Genomic DNA, 16982 nt, shown 5'->3' with positions numbered 1-16982 from the left:
AGGCAAGGCAAGACAAGGCAAGGCAAGGCATGGATTTTCTTCAGTTTTGGTTGGGGAGATAGGAACTCATTTAGGCAAGGCAAGGCTAGGCAAGACAAGGCAAGGCATGGTATGGATTTCCTTTAGATTTGGTTGGGGAGATAGAATCTCATTTAAGCATGGAAGACGAAGAAATTCAAGGCAAGGATTTTCATTAGATTTCATTGGGGAGATGGAATCTCATTTTGAAAGGCAAGGAAAGGCAAAGCATGTATGTTCTTTAGATTTTTTGGGGTAGATAGAATCTCATTTAGGCAAGGCAGGGATAGGAAACGCAAATCACGCAAGGCAAGGCCTTTATTATCTTTAGATTTGGTTTGGTGATAGAATAACTGAGGAAAGGCCAGACAAGGCAAGGCAAGCCATGAATTTTCTTCAGATTTGGTAGGACAGATAGCAACACATTGAGGCAAGGCAAGGTATGGCCTGGATTTTATTTAGATTTGGTTGGGGAGAAAGAATATCATTTAGGCAAGGCAAGGACAGGCAAGGCAAGGCAATGACAGTCAAGACAAGGCAAAGCATACATTTTCTTTAGATATGATTGGGTAGATAGAATCTCATTTAGGCAAGGGAACTCAAGGAATTGCAAAGCATGGATTTTCTGTAGATTTGGTTGTGCAGATATAATCTTGTTTTGGCAAGGCAAGGCAAGGATTGCAAGGCAAGGCAAGGCAAGGCATGAATTATCTTTAGATTTGATTGTGAATATAGAATCTCATTTAGGCAAGGGAACTCAAGGAATTGCAAAGCATGGATTTTCTTTAGATTTGGTTGGGGAGATACAATCTCATTTGGCAAGGCAAGGCATGGATTTTCTTTTGATGATTGGGTGATAGAATAACATTTAGGCAAGGCAAGGCAAGAGAGGACAAGACAAGGCAAGGCATAGATAATCTTTGGATTTGGTTGCATGATAGAATCACAATTAGGTAAGGGAAGGCAAGGCAAGACAAGGCATGGATTTTCCTCCGATTGTTTGGGTAGATAGAAACTCATTTAGGCAAGGCAAGGAAGGCCTGGTTTTCATTTACATTTGTTTGGGAAGATAGAATCTCATTTAGGCAAGGCAAAGCTAGGCAAGTCAAGGCAAGGCAAGGCATGGATTTTCTTTAGATTTGGTTGGGGATATACAATCTCATTTAGGAAGGCAAGTAAAGGCAAAGCAAGGCAAGGAAAGTCAAGACAAGGCATGATTTTCCTTTAGATTTGGTTGGGGAGATAGAATCACATTTATGCAAGGCAAGGCAATGCAAGGCAAGACAAGGCATGGCAAGGCAAGGCATGGATTTTCTTTAGATTTGATTGGGTGATAGAATAACATTTAGGCAAGGCAAGACAAGACAACGCAAGACAAGGCAAGGCGTGAGTTTTCTTCAATTTTGGTGGGGATGATAGAACTCATTTAGGCAAGGCAAGGCAAAGCAATTCAAAGAAGGCAAAGCAGGACATGGATTTTCTTTAGATATGTTTGGGGAGAAAGAATCTCATTTAGGCATGGCAAGGCAATGCAAGGCAAGGCATGGCAAGGCATGGCAAGACATGGATATCCATTAGATTTGATTGTGGACATAGGATCTCATTCAGGCAAGGCAAGTCATGGATTTTCTTTAGATTTGGTTATGGTAATAGAATCTCATTTAGGCAAGGCTAAGCAAAGCAAGGCAAGCCAAGGCATGGATTTTCTTTAGAATTCGTTGGGGAGATAGAATATCACTTACCCAAGGCAAGGCAAGGCAAGGCAAGACAAGGCAAGGCAAGGCATATATTTTCTTTAGATTTGGTAGGGCAGATAGAATCTCATTTAAGCAAGGGAACTCAAGGAATTGCAAAGCATGGATTTTCCTTAGATTTGGTTGGGGAGATACAATCGCATTTTGGCAAGGCAAGGCAAGGCAAGGCACGGATTTCCTTTAGATTTAGTTGCTGAGAAAAATCCCATTTTGGCAAGGCAAGGCAAGGCATGGATTTCCTTTAGATTGGTTGCTCAAATAGAATCTAATTTAGGCAAGGCAAGGCATGGCAAGTCATGGATTTCCTTTAGATACAGTTGGGGAGATACAATCTCATTTAGGCAAGGCAAGACAAGACAAGACAAGGCATGGATAATATTTGGATTTAGTTGTATGATAGAATCACAATTAGGTAAGAGAAGGCAAGCCAAGCCAAGCCAAGGCAAGGCATGCATATTCTTCAGATTTTGTTGGGGAGAGAGAAACTCATTTAGGCAAGGCAAGGCAAGGCCTGGTTTTCATTTAGATTTGGTTGGGAAGATAGAATCTCATTTAGGCAAGGCAAAGCTAGGCAAGACAAGGCAAGGCAAGGCATGGATTTTCTTTAGATTTGGTTGAGGAGATAGAATCTCATTTAAGCAAGGGAAGTCGAGGAAATTCAAGGCAAGGATTTTCATTAGATTTCATTGGGGAGATGGAATCTCATTTTGAAAGGCAAGGAAAGGCAAAGCATGGAAGTTCTTTAGATTTTTTTTTGGTAGATAGTATCTCATTTAGGCAAGGCAGGGATAGGAAAGACGATTCAAGGCAAGGCAAGGCATGTATTATCTTAAGATTTGGTTTGGTGATAGAATAACATTTAGGAAAGGCAAGACTAGGCAAGGCAAGGCATGAATTTTCTTCAGATTTGATTGGAGAGATAGAAACTCATTTAGGTAAGGCAAGGCATGGCCTGGATTTTATTTAGATTTGGTTGTGGAGAAAGAATCTCATTTAGGCAAGGCAAGGACAGGCAAAGAAAGGCAATGACAGTCAAGGCAAGGCAAAGCATATATTTTCTTTATATTTGTTTGGGTAGATAGAATCTCATTTAGGCAAGGGAACTCAAGGAATTGCAAAGCATGCATTTTCTTTAGATTTTGTTGTGGAGATACAATCTCATTTTGGCAAGGCAAGACAAGGCAAGGCAAGGCAAGGCATGGATTTATTTTAGATTTTATTGGGGAGAGAGAATTTCAATTAGCCAAGCATAGACAATACAAGGCAAGACAAGGCAACGCAAGGCATATATTTTCGTTAGATTTGGTTGTGGACATAGAATCTAATTTAGGTAAGGAAACTCAAGGAATTGCAAAGCATGGATTTTCTTTAGATTTGGTTGGGCAGATACAATCTCATTTTTGCAAGGCAAGGCAACGCAAGGCAAGGCATGGATTTCCTTTAGATTTGGTTGTGCAGATAAAATCTCATTTTTGCAAGGCAAGGCAATGCAAGGCAAGGCATGGATTTCCTTTAGATTTGTTTGCTGAGATAGAATCTCATTTAGGCAAGGCAAGGCAAGACAAGGCAAGGCAAGGCATGGATTCTCTTTAGATTTTGTTGAGTGATAGAATCACATTTAGGCAAGGGAAGGCAAGGCAACACAAGGCAAGGCAAGGCATGCAATATGTTTAGATTTGGTTGGGTGATAGAATAACATTTAGGAAAGGCAAGACAAGGCAAGTCAAGGCATGCATTTTCTTCACATTTGGTTGGAGAGATAGAAACTGATTTAGGCAAGGCAAGGCATGGCATGGATTTTATTTAGATTTGGTTGGGGAGAAAGAATCTCATTTAGGCAAGGCAAGGACAGGCAAAGCAAGGCAATGACAGCCAAGGCAAGGCAGAGGATATATTTTCTTTAGATTTGTTTGGGTAGATAATATCTCATTTAGGCAAGGGAACTCAAGGAATTGCAAAGTATGGATTTTCTTTAAAATTGGTTGTGGAGATACAATCTCATTTTGGCAAGGCAAGGCAAGGCAAGGAAAGGAATGGCAGGGCAAGGCAATGCATGTATTATCTTTAGATTTGGTTGGAGGATAGAATCTCATTTAGGAAAGGAAACTCAAGGAATTGCAAAGCATGGATTTTCTTTAGATTTGGTTGGGGAGATACAATCTCATTTTGGCAAGGCAAGGCAAGGCACGGATTTCCTTTAGATTTAGTTGCTGAGAAAAATCTCATTTTGGCAAGGCAAGGCAAGGCATGGATTTCCTTTAGATTGGTTGCTCAAATAGAATCTAATTTAGGCAAGGCAAGGCATGGCAAGGCATGGATTTTCTTTAGATTTGGTTGGGTGATAGAATCTCATTTAGACAAGGCAAGGCAAGACAAGGCAAGGCAAGGCATATATTTTCTTTAGATTTGTTTGGGTAGATAGAATCTCATTTAGGCAAAACTCAAGAAATTGCAAAGCATGGATTTTTTTAGATTTGGTTGGGGAGATACAATCTCATTTTGGCAAGGCAAGGCAAGGCATTGCATGTATTATCTTTAGATTTGGTTGGCTAGATACAATCTCATTTAGGCAAGGAAACTCAAGGAATTGCAAAGCATGGATTTTCTTTAGATTTGGTTGGGGAGATACAATCTCATTTTGCAAAGGCAAGGCAAGGCAATGAAAGGAAAGGCAAGACAAGGCAAGAAAAGGCAAGGCATGTATTATATTTAGATTGGGTTGGGTAGATAGAATCTCATTTAGGCAAGGCAAGGCAAAGCAAGACAAGGCCAAGCAAGGCATGGATTTCCTTTAGATTTAGTTGCTGAGATAGAGTCTCATTTTGGCAAGGCAAGGCAAGTCAATGCAAGGCAAGGCAAGGCAATGCATGGATTGTTTTAGATTTGGTTGCTGAGGTAAAATCTCAATTATGCAAGGCAAGGCAAGACAAGGCAAGGCATGGATAATCTTTAGATTTGGTTGCATGATAGAATCACAATTAGGCAAGGGAAGGCAAGGCAAGACAAAGCAAGGCAAGGCATGGATTTTCTTCAGATTTGGTTGGAGTGATAGAATCTCATTGATGCGAGGCAAGGCACAGCAATTCAAAGCCTGGCAAGGCAAAACATGGATTTTCTTTAGATATGGTTTGGGAGATAGAATCTCATTTAGGTAATGCAAGACAAGGCAAGGCATGTATTTTTTTAGATTTGATTGGGGAGATACAATCTCATTTTGGCAAGGCAAGGCAAGGAACAGCAAGGCAAGGCAAGGCATGTATTATCTTTAGATTTGTTTTGGTATATTGAATCGAATTTAGGCAAGGGAACTCTAGGAATTGCAAGGCATGTATTATCTTTAGTTTTGGTTGGGGAGACAGAATCTCATTTAGGCAAGGGTAGTCAAGGAAATTCAAGGCATAGATTTTCTTTTGCTTTGATTGGCAAGATAGAATCTCATTTTGGCAAGGCAAGGCAAAGCATGGATTTTCTTTATTTTTTTTAGGTAGACAGAATCTTATTTAGGCAAGGCAAGTCAAGACAAGACAAGGCAAGGCAAGGCAAAGCATGGATTTTCTTCAGACTAGGATGGGTGATAGAGTAACATTTAAGCAAGTCAAGACAAGGCAAGGCATGGACTTTCTACAATTTTGGTTTGGATAATAGAATCTCGTTTAGGCAAGGCAAAGCAAAGCAATTCAAAGCAAAGTAAGGCAAGACATGGATTTTCTTTGGATATGGTTGGGGAAAAAGTCTCATTTAGGTTCGGCAAGGCAAGGTAAGGCATTGGAAGGCATGGATATCCTTTAGATTTATTTGTGGATGTAGAATCTCATTTAGGCTAGGCAAGGCATGGATTTTCTTTAGATTTGCTGAGGGAAATAGAATCTCATTTAGGCGAGGCTAAGCAATGCAATGCAAGGGAAGTCATGGATTTTCTTTAGATTTTGTTGGAGAGATAGAATTTCATTTAGCCAAGGCAAGGCAAGGCAAGGCATATATTTTCTTTCATTTGGTTGTGGACATAGAATCTCATTTAGGCAAGGGAACTCAAGGAATTGCAAAGCATGGATTTTCTTTAGATTTTTGGGGAGATGCAATCTCATTTTGGCAATACAATGCAAGGCAAGGCAAGGAAAGGCAAGTTATGGATTTTCATTAGATATGTTTGTGGAGAAAGAATCTCATTTAGGCTCGGCAAGGCAATACAAGGCAATGCATGGCAAGGCATGGATATCCTTTAGATTTGGTAGTGGACATAAAATCTCATTTAGGCAAGGCAAAGCATGAATTTTCTTTAGATTTGGTTAGAGAATTGAATCTCATTTAGGCAAGGACAAGCAATGCACAGCAAGGCAAGGCATGGATTTTCTTTAGATTTTGTTGGGGAGATAGAATATCACTTTGCCAAGGCAAGGCAAGGCGGGGCAAGACAAGGCAAGGCAAAGCATATATTTTCTTTACATTTGGTTGGGTAGATAGACTCTCATTTAGGTTAGGGAACTCAAGGAATTGCAAAACATGGATTTTCTTTAGATTTGGTTGGGGAGATACAATGTCATTTTGGCAAGGCAACGCAAGGCAAGAAAAGGAAAGGAAAGGCAATTCATGGATTATCTTTAAATTTTGTTGCGTGATACGATCACATTTAGGCAATTTAAGGCAAAGCAAGACATGGCAAGGCATGGATGTCCTTTAGATTTGGTTGGTGAGATAGAATCTCATTTAGGCTAGGCAAGGCAAGACAAAGCAAGGCAAGGTATGGATTATCTTTAGATTTGGATGCGTGAAAGAATCACATTTGGGCAAGGGAAGGCAAGGCAAGGCAAGACAAGGCAAGGCAAAGCATGGATTTTCTTCAGATTTGGTTGGGGAGATAGAATCTCATTTAGGCAAGGCAAGGCTCAGCAATTCAAAGCAAGGCAAGGCAAGACATGGATTTTTCTTTAGATATGTTTGGGGAGATAGAATCTCATTTAGGCAAAGCAAGGAAAGGCAAAGGATGGATTTTCTTTAGATTTTTTTGGGTAGATATTATCTCATTTAGGCAAGGCAAGGAAAGCAAAGCATGGATTTTCTTTAGATTTTGGGGTAGATAGAATCTCATTTAGGCAAGGCAGGGATAGGCAAGGCAATCCAAGGCAAGGCGAGGCATGTATTATCTTTAGATTTGGTTGGGTGATAGAATAACATTTACACGATGCAAGACAAGCTAAGACAAGGCAAGGCGAGGCATGTATTTTCTTCAGATTTGGCTGGGGACATAGAAACTAATTTAGGCAAGGCAAGGAAAGGCCTGGATATTATTTAGATTTAGTTGTGGAGATACAATCTCATTTAGGCAAGGGAAGTCATGGAAATTCAAGGCATAGATTTACTTTAGATTTGTTTGGGAAGATAGATTCTCATTTTGGCAAGGCAAGGCAAGGCAAAGCAAATCTAGGAAAGGCAAAGCAAGGCAAGGCATGTATTATCTTTAGATTTGGATAGGTAGAAAGAATCTCATTTAGGCAAGGAAACTCAAGGAATTGCAAAGCATGGATTTTTCTTTATATTTCGTTGAGGAGATACAATCTCATTTTGGCAAGGCAAGGCAAAGCAAGGAAAGGCAAGTCATGGATTATCTTTAGATTTGGTAGCTGAGATAGAATCTCATTTACGCAAGGGAACTCAAGGAATTGCAAACATGGATTTTCTTTATATTTGGTTGGGGAGATACAATGTCATTTTGGCAAAGCAAGCAAATGAAACAAAAAGGCAAAGCAAGGCAAGGATTATCTTTAGATTTGGTTGCTTGAAATGATCACACTTAGGCAATGCAAGACTAGGCTTGGAAAGGCAAGGCATGGATCATCTTTAGATTTGGTTGCCTGATAGAATCACATTTAGGAAAGGGAAGGCAAGGAAAGACAAGGCAAGGCATGTATTTTCTTTAGATTTGGTTGGGTAGATAGAATCTCATTTAGGCAAGGGAAGTCAAGGCAAGGCAAAGCATGGGTTTTCTTTAGATTTTTTGGGGGTAGATAGAATATCATTTAGGCAATGCAGGGACAGGCAAGGCAAGTAGGCAATGCAAGGCATGTATTATCTCTAGATTTGGTTGGGTGATAGAATAACATTTAGGAAAGGCAAGACAAGGCAAGACAAGGCAAGGCAAGGCATGGATTTTCTTCAAATTTGGTGGGGGAGATAGAAACTCTTTTAGGCAAGGCAAGACAAGGCGTGGATGTTATTTAGATTTGTTTGGGGAGATAGAATCTCATTTAGGCAAGGCAATGCAAGTCAAGGCAAGACAAGTCAAGGCAAGGCATGGATTTTCTTTATATTTGGTGGTGGAGATAGAATTTCATTTAGGCAAGGGAACGCAAGGAAATTCAAGGTATGGATTTTCTTTTTATTTTATTTCGGAAGATAGAATCTCATTTTGGCAAGGCAAGGCAAGGCAAAGCAGGGATTTTTTTTAGATTTTTTGGGGTAGATAGAATCTCACTTAGGCAAGGCAGGAATAGGCAAGGCAAATAAGGCAAGGCAAGGCATGTATTATCTTTAGATTTTGTAGGGTGTTAGGATAAGATTTAGGCAAGGCAAGGCAAGGCAAGACTAGAGAAGGCAAGGCATGGTTTTTCTTTAGATTCGGTTCGGGAGATAGAATCACATTTTGGCAAGGCAAGGCACAGCAATTCAAACAAGATAAGGCAAGACATGTATTTTCTTTAGATGTGGTTGGGTAGATAGAGTCTCATTTAGGCAAGGGAAGTCAAGGCAAGGCAAAGCATGAAATTTCTTTAGATTTCGTTGGGGACATCTAATTTCATTTTAGGAAGGCAAGGCAAGGCAAAGCATGGATTTTCTTTAGATTTTTTGGGGTAGATAGAATATCATTTAAGCAATGCAGGGATAGGCAAGGCAAGTAGGCAAGCAAGGCATGTATTATCTCCAGATTTGGTTGGGAGATAGAATAACAATTAGGAAAGGCAAGACAAGGCAAACAAGGCAAGGCAAGGCATGGATTTTCTTCAGATTTGTTTGGGGAGATAGAAACTCATTTAGGCAAGGCAAGGCAAGGCCTGGATGTTATTTAGATTTGTTTGGGGAGATAGAAACTGATTTAGGCAAGGAAAGGCAAGACATGGATTTTATTTAGATTTGGTTGGGGAGATAGAATCTCATTTAGGCAAAGCAAGGCAAGATAAGACAAGGCAAGTATGGATAATCTTTAGATTTGGTTGCATGATATGATCACATTTAGGCAAGGGAAGGCAAGCTAAGACAAGGCATGGATTTTCTTCAGATTTGTTTGGGGAGATAGAATCTCCTTTAGGCAAGGCAAGGCACTGCAATTCAAAGCAAGGCAAGGCAAGAAGGGGTTGTCTTTAGAGAACCTTGAGGATATAGAAAATCATTTAGGCAATGCAAGACAAGGCAAGGCATGTACTTTCTTTAGATTTGGTTGGGTTTATAGAATCTCATTTAGGCAAGTCAAGGACAGTCAAGTCAAGTCAAGGACAGTCAAAGCAAGGCATGTATTTCCTTTAGATATGGTTTGGGAGATATAATCTCATTTATGCAAGGCAAGGCAAGGCAAGACAAGTTAAGAAAAGGCAAAGCATGGATTTTCTTTAGATTTCTTTGGGGAGATAAAATCTCATATTGTCAAGGCAAGGCAGGCATGGAATATCTTTAGATTTCATTGGGGAGATAGAATCTCATTTTGTCAAGTCAAGGCAAGGCATGGATTTTCTTTAGATTTGATTGGGTGATAGAATAAAATTTAGGCAAGGCAAGACAAGGCAAGGCAAGAACTGGATTTTCTTCAATTTTGCATGGGATGATAGAAACTCATTTAGGCAAGGCAAGGCAAAGCAATTCAAAGGAAGGCAAGGCAAGACATGGATTTTCTTTAGATAAATGTTTGGGAGAAAGCATCTCATTTAGGCACGGCAAGGCAAGGCAAGGCAAGACAAGGCATGGTAAGGCATGGATATTCTTTAGATTTGGTTGTGGACATAGAATCTCATTTAGGCAAGGAAAGGCATTGATTTTCTTTAGATTTGGTTAGGGAAATAGAATCTCTTTTTGGCAAGTCTAAGCAATGCAAGCCAAGGCAAGGGATGTATTTTCTTTAGATTTGGTTTGGGAGGTAGAATCTCATTTTGGCAAGGTACGGCAAGGCATGGCAAGGCAAGACAAGTCAAGGCATGGCTAGGCATGGATTTTCTTTAGATTTCATTGGCTAGATTGAATCTCATTTTGGAAAGGCAAGGCATGGATTTCTTTAGATTGGTTGGGTGATAGAATTAATTTTAGGCAAGGCAAGACAAGGTAAGAAAAGGCAATACAAGGCAAGGCAAGGCATGGCAAGGCATGCATATCCTTTAGATTTGGTTGTGGACATAGAATCTCATTTAGGCAATGAAAGGCATTTATTTTCTTTAGATTGCGTTCGGGAAAAAGAATCTCATTTAGGCAAGGCTAAGCAATGAAGGTAATGCAAGGCATGGATTTTCTTTAGATTGCATTAAGGAGATAGAATCTCAATTCGGCAAGGGAACTCAAGGAATGGCAAAGCATGGATTTCCTTTAGAATTGGTTGGTGAGAAACAATCTCATTTTGGCAAAGCAAGGGAAGGCAAGGCAAGGAAAGACAAGGCAAGGCATGGATTAGCTTTTGATTTGGTTGCATGATATGATCACATTTAGGCAAGAGAAGGCAAGCCAAGACAATGCATGAATATTGTTCAGATTGGTTGGGGGAGATAGAATCTCATTAGGCAAGCAAGGCACAGCAATTGAAAGCAAGGCAAGGAAAGACAGGGATTTTCTTTAGAGAAACTTGGGGAGATAGAATCTCATTTAGGCAATGCAAGACATGGCAAGGCATGTATTTTCTTTAGATTTGGTTGGGTAGATGGAATATCATTTAGGCAAGGGAAGTCAAGGCCAGGAAAATCATGGATTTCCTTTAGATTTGGGTGGGGAGAATGAATCTCATTTAGGCAAGGCAAGGACAGGCAAGGCAAGTCAAAGACATTCAAGGCAAGACATGTATATCCTTTAGGTATGGTTCAGGAGATAGAATCTCATTTATGCAAGGCAAGGCAGGGCAAGGCAAGATAAGGCAAGGAAAGGCAAGGCATGGATTTTCTTTAGATTTCTTTGGGGAGATAGAATCTCATTTTTTCAAGGCAAGGCAAGGCATGGATTTTCTTTAGATTTGGTTGAGTCATAGAATAACATTTAGGCAAGGAAAGACAAGGCAAGTCATGGATTTTCTTCAATTTTGTTTGGGATGACAGAAACTCATTTAGGCAAGGCAAGGCAAAGCAATTCAAAGCAAGGCAAGGCAAGACATGGATTTTCTTTAGATATAGTTGGGGAGAAAGAATCTTATTTAGACATGGCATGGCAAGGCAAGGCAAGACAAGGCAAGGCAATGCATATATTTTCTTTTGATTTGGTTGGGGAGATAGAATATCATTTTGGCAAGGGACAGCAACGCAAGGCAAGGCATGGATTTCCTTTAGATTTTGTTCGGGAGATGGAATATCATTTATGCAAGGCAAGGCAAGGCACGACAAGGCAAGACAAGGCATGAATTTCCTTTAGATTTGGTTCGGGAGATAGAATCTCAGTTAAGCAAGGCAAGACAAGGCAAGGAAAGTCATGGATTTTCTTTAGATTTCATTGGGGAGATAGAATCTCATTTTGTCAAGGCAAGGCAAGGCATGGATTTTCTTTAGATTTTGTTGCATGATAGAATATTTAAACGAGGCAAGACATGGCTAGACAAGGCAAGGCAAGGCCTGGATTTTATTTACATTTGGTTGCGGAGATAGAATCTCATTTTGGCAAAGCAAGACAAGGCAAAGCAGGGATTTTCTTCAGATTTTTTTGGCATAGATAGTATCTCATTTAGGCAAACCAGGGATAGGAAAGTCAAATCAAGGCAAGGCAAGGCATGTATTATCTTTAGATTTCGTTGGGTGATAGAATAACATTTAGGCATGGCAAGACAAGGCAAGACAAGGCAAGTCAAGACATGGATTTTCTTCAGATTTGGTTGGGGAGATAGAAACTCATTTAGGCAAGGCAAGGCAAGGCCTGGATTTTATTTAGATTTAGTTGGGGAGATAGAATCACATTTAGTCAAAGCAGGCAAAGGCAAGACAAGACAAAGCTAGGCATGGATTCTCTTTAGATTTGATTGGGGAGATAGAATCTCATTTTGGCAAGGCACAGGAAGGAAAGGCAAGGCATGGATTTTCTTTAGAATTGGTTGGGTAGATAGAATCACATTTAGGCAAGGCATGTCAAGGCAAGACAAGACAAGGCAAGACCTGAACTTTCTTCAATTTTGCTTGGGATGATAGAAACTCATTTAGGCAAGGCAAGCCAAAGGTATTCAAAGAAAGGCAAGGCAAGACATGGATTTTCATTAGACAAATGTTGGGGAGAAAGTATCTCATTTAGGCACTGCAAGGCAAGACAAGACATGACAAGGCATTATAAGGCATGGGTATCCTTTAGATTTGTTGTGGATATAGAATCTCATTTAGGCCAGGAAAGGCATGGATTTTCTTTAGATTTGGTTAGGGAAATAGAATCTAATTTGGCAAGGCTAAGCAATGCAAGGCAAGGCAAGGCATGGATTTTCTTTAGATTTGGTTGGGTAGATAGAATCTCTTTTAGAAAAGGGAACACAAGGAATTGCAAAGCATGAATTTTATTTAGATTTGGTTGGGTAGATAGAATCTCATTTAGGCAAGGCATGTCAAGGCAAGGCATGACAAAGCAAGGCAAGGCACAGCAAGGATTTCCTTTAGATTTGGTTGCTGAGATAGAGTCTCATTTAGGCAAGGCAAGGCTAGACAAGGCATGGCAAAGCGTGGATTTCTTTAGATTTTGTTGCTTGATAGAATCACATTTAGGCAAGGGAAGGCATAGCAAGACAAGACAAGGCAAGGCATGGATTTTCTTCAGATTTGGTTGGGGTGATATAATCTCATTTAGGCAAGGCAAGGCACAGAATTCAAAGCAAGGAAAGGCAAGAAATGGATTTTCTTTAGATATGGTTGGGGAGATAAAATCGCATTTTGGCAATGCAAGACAAGGCAAGGAATGTATTTTTTAAGATTTGGTTGGGTAGATAGAATCTCATTTAGGCAAGTGAAGTCAAGGCAAGGAAAAGCATGGATTTTCTTTAGATTTGGTAGGGGAGATAGAATCTCATTTAAGCAAGGCAAGCAAAGGAAAAGCATGGATTTTCTTTAGATTTTTTGGGGAAGATAGAATTTCATTTAGGCAAGGCAGGGATAGGCAAGGCAAGGCAAGGCATGTATTATATCTAGATTTGGTTCGGTGATAGAATAACATTTAGGGAAGGCAAGACAAGGCACGACAAGGCAAGGCATGGATTTTCTTCAGATTTGGATGAGGAGATATAAACTCATTTAGGCAAGGCAAGGCTAGGTCTGGTTTTTATTTAGATTTGGTTGGGGTGATAGAATCTCATTTAGGCAATGCAAGCAGGGCACGACAAGGCAAGGAAAGGCTTGGATTTTGTTTAGATTTGGTTGGGGAGATAGGACCTCAATTAGGCAAGGGAAGTCAAGGAAATTCAAGGCAAGGATTTTCTTTAGATTTCATTAGGCAGATGGAATCTCATTTTGGCAAGGCAAGGCAAGGCAAGGCAAGGATTTTCTTCAGACGTGGTTGGGGAGATATAAACTCTTTTAGGCAAGGCAAGGCTAGGCCTGGTTTTTATTTAGATTTGGTTGGGGTGATAGAATCTCAGTTAGAAAATGCAAGCAGGGAAAGACAAGGCAAGGCAAGGCATGGATTTTGTTTAGATTTGGTTGGGGCGATAGAACTTCAATTAGGCAAGGGAAGTGAAAGAAATTCAAGGCAAGGATTTTCTTTAGATTTCATTGGGGTAATGGAATCTCATTTTGGCAAGGCAAGGCAAGGCATAGCATGGATTTTCTTTAGATTTTTTGGGGGAGATAGAATCTCATTTAGGCAAACCAGGGATAGGAAAGTCAAATCAACGCAAGGCAAGGCAAGGCATGCATTATCTTTAGATTTGGTTTGATGATAGAATAACATTTAGGCAAGGCAAGACAAGGCAATGCAAGGCATGGATTTTCTTCAGATTTGGTTGGGGAGATAGAAACTCATTTAGGCAAGGCAAGGCAAGGCTTTAATTTTATTTAGATTTGGTTGGGAAGTAGAATCTCGTTTAGACAAGGCAAGGCAAGGAAACACAAGGCAAGGCAAGGCAAGGCATGCATTTTCTTTAGATTAGGTGGGGAGATAGAATCTCATTTAGGCAAGACAAGGCAAGGAAAAGCATGGATTTTCTTTAGATTTTTTTTGGAAGATAGAATTTCATATGGGCAAGGCAGGGATAGGCAAGGCAAGACGAGGCAAGACAAGGCAAGGCAAGGCCTGGATTTTTTCCAGATTTGGTTGGGGTGATAGAAACTCATTTATGCAAGGTAAAGCAAGCAAGATAAGGCAAGGCAAGGCATGGATTTTCTTTATATTTGGTTGGCGAGATAGAATCTCATTTATGCAAGGGAAGTCAGGGAAATTCAAGCCAAGGATTTTCTTAAGATTTCATTGGGAAGATGGAATCTGATTTTGGCAGAGCAAGGCAATGCAAAGCATGTATTTTCTTTAGATTTTTTTGGGTAGATAGAATCTCATTTAGGCAAGGCAGGGATAGGAAGGGCAAATCAAGGCAAGGCAAGGCATGTATTAACTTTTGATTTGTTTGGGTGATAGAATAATAATTAGGCAAGCCAAGACAAGGCAAGGCAAGGCATGGAATTTCTTCAGATTTGGTTGGGGAGATAGAAACTCATTTAGGCAAGGCAATGCATGGCCTGGATTTTCTTCAGATTTGGTTGGGGATATAGAATCTCATTTAGGCAAGGGAAGTCAAGGAAATTCAAGGCATAGATTTTCTTTAGATTTGGTTGGGAAGATAGAATCTCATTTTGGCAAGGCAAGGCAAAGCAAAGCATGGATATTTTTTAGATTTCTTTGAGGAGATAGAATATCACTTAGACAAGGTAAGGCAAGGCAAGGCAAGGCAAGGCAAGGCAAGGCAAGACATATATGTTTTTTGGATTTGGTTGGGTAGATAGATTCTCATTTAGGAAAGTGAAATCAAGGAACTGCAAAGCATGGATTTTCTTTAGATTTGGTTGGGGAGAACAATCTCTTTTTGGCAAAGCAAGGGAAGGCAAGGCAAGGATAGACAAGGGAAGGCTAAGCATGGATTATCTTTAATTTGGTTGCGTGTTATGATCACATTTAGGCAACGCAAGGCAAGGCAAGGTAAGGCAAGGCATGGATTTTCTTTAGATTTGGTGGGGAAGATACAATCTCATTTTGGCAAGGCAAGGAAGGGCAAGGAAGGAAAGGCAAGGCAAGACAAGGCATGGATTATCTTTAGATTTGGTTGGGTAATATGATCACATTTAGGCAATGAGAAACAAGGCAAGGCTTGGATTTCCTTTAGATTGGTTGCTGAGATAGAATCTCATTTAGGCAAGGCAAGACAAGGCAAAGCAAGGCAAGGCATGGATAATCTTTAGATTTGGTTGCATAATAGAATCACAGTTAGGCAAGGGATGGCAAGGCAAGACAAGGCAAGGCAAGGCATGGATTTCTTAAGATTTGGGAGGGGAGATAGAGTCTCATTTAGGCAAGGCAAGGCACAGCAATTCAAAGCAAGGCAAGGAAAGACATGGATTTTCTTTAGATATGGTAGGGGAGATAGAATCTCATTTAGGAAATGCAAGACAAGGCAAGGCATGTATTTTCTTTAGATTGGTTGGATAGATAGAATCTCATTTAGGTAAGGGAAATCAAAGAATTTCAAGGCATTGGTTTTCTTTTGATTTGGTTGGGGAGATAGAATCTCATTTAGGTAAGGCAAGGCAAGGCAAGACAAGGCAAGGCAAAGCATGGATTTTCTTTAGATTTTTTGGTAGATAGAATCTCATTTAGGCAAGGCAGAGATAGGCAAGGCAAGTCAAGGCAAGGCAAGGCATGTATTATCTTTAGATTTGGTTCGGTGATAGAATAACCTTTAGGCAAGGCAAGGCAAGGCCAGACAATGCAAGGCAAGGCGTGGATTTACTTCAGATTTGGTTGGGGAGATAGAAACTCATTTAGGCAAGGCAACGCAAGGTCTGGAGTTTATTTAGATTTGGTTGAGGAGATAGAATCTCATTTAGGCTAGGCAAGGCAAGACAGGGCAAGGCAAGGCTTAGATTTTCTTGAGATTAGGTTGGAGAGATAGAATCTCACTTTGGCAAGGCATGGCAAGGCAAGGCAAGGAATGGATTTTCTTTAGATTTGGTTGGGGAGATAGAATCTGATTTTGGCATGGCAAGGATAGGCAATGCAAGGCAAGGACAGGCAAGGCAAGGCATGTATTTCCTTTAGATTTGTTTCTGCATATAGAATCTCATTTATGCAAGGCAAGGAAAGACAAGGCAAGGCAAGGCAAAGCATGGATTTTCTTTAGATTTCCTTGGGGAGATAGAATCTCATTTTGACAAGGCAAGGCATGGAATTTCTTGAGATTTGGTTTGGTGATAGATTAACATTTAGGCAAGAAAAGACAAGGCAAGGCAAGGATGGATTTTCTTCAATTTTTGTTGGGATGATTGAAACTCATTTAGGCAGGTCAAGGCATGAATTTTCTTTAGATTTGGTTAGGGAAATCGAATCACATTTAGGCAAGGCTAAGCAATGTAATGCAAGGCAAGGCATGGATTTTCTTTACATTTTGTTGTGGAGATAGAATATCACTTAGGCAGGCAAGGAAAGGAAAGGCAAGGAATGTATTATCTTTAGATTTGGTTGGGTAGATTGAATCTCATTTCAGCAAGGAACTCAAATTCAAAGCATGCATTTTCTTTATATTTGGATGGGGAGATACAATCTCATTTTAGCAAGGCAAGGCAAGGCAAGGCAAGGCATGGATTTCCTTTAGTTTTGGTTGGGTAGATAGAATCTCATTTAGGCAAGACAAGGCAAGGCAAGGCAAGGGATGGATTTCCTTTAGATTTAGTTGCTGAGATAGAATCTCATTTTGGCAAGGCAAGGAAAGGCAAGGAATGGATTTCCTTTAGATTGGGTTGGCTGGATAGAATAACATTTAGGCAAGGAAACTCAAGGAAATGCAAAGCATGGATTTTTCTTTAGATTTGG

The sequence above is a fragment of the Cricetulus griseus genome, unplaced genomic scaffold (assembly GCF_003668045.3).
Source record: "Cricetulus griseus strain 17A/GY unplaced genomic scaffold, alternate assembly CriGri-PICRH-1.0 unplaced_scaffold_71, whole genome shotgun sequence".
Lineage (NCBI taxonomy): Eukaryota > Metazoa > Chordata > Mammalia > Rodentia > Cricetidae > Cricetulus > Cricetulus griseus.
Note: the sequence above shows the minus strand (reverse complement) of the source record.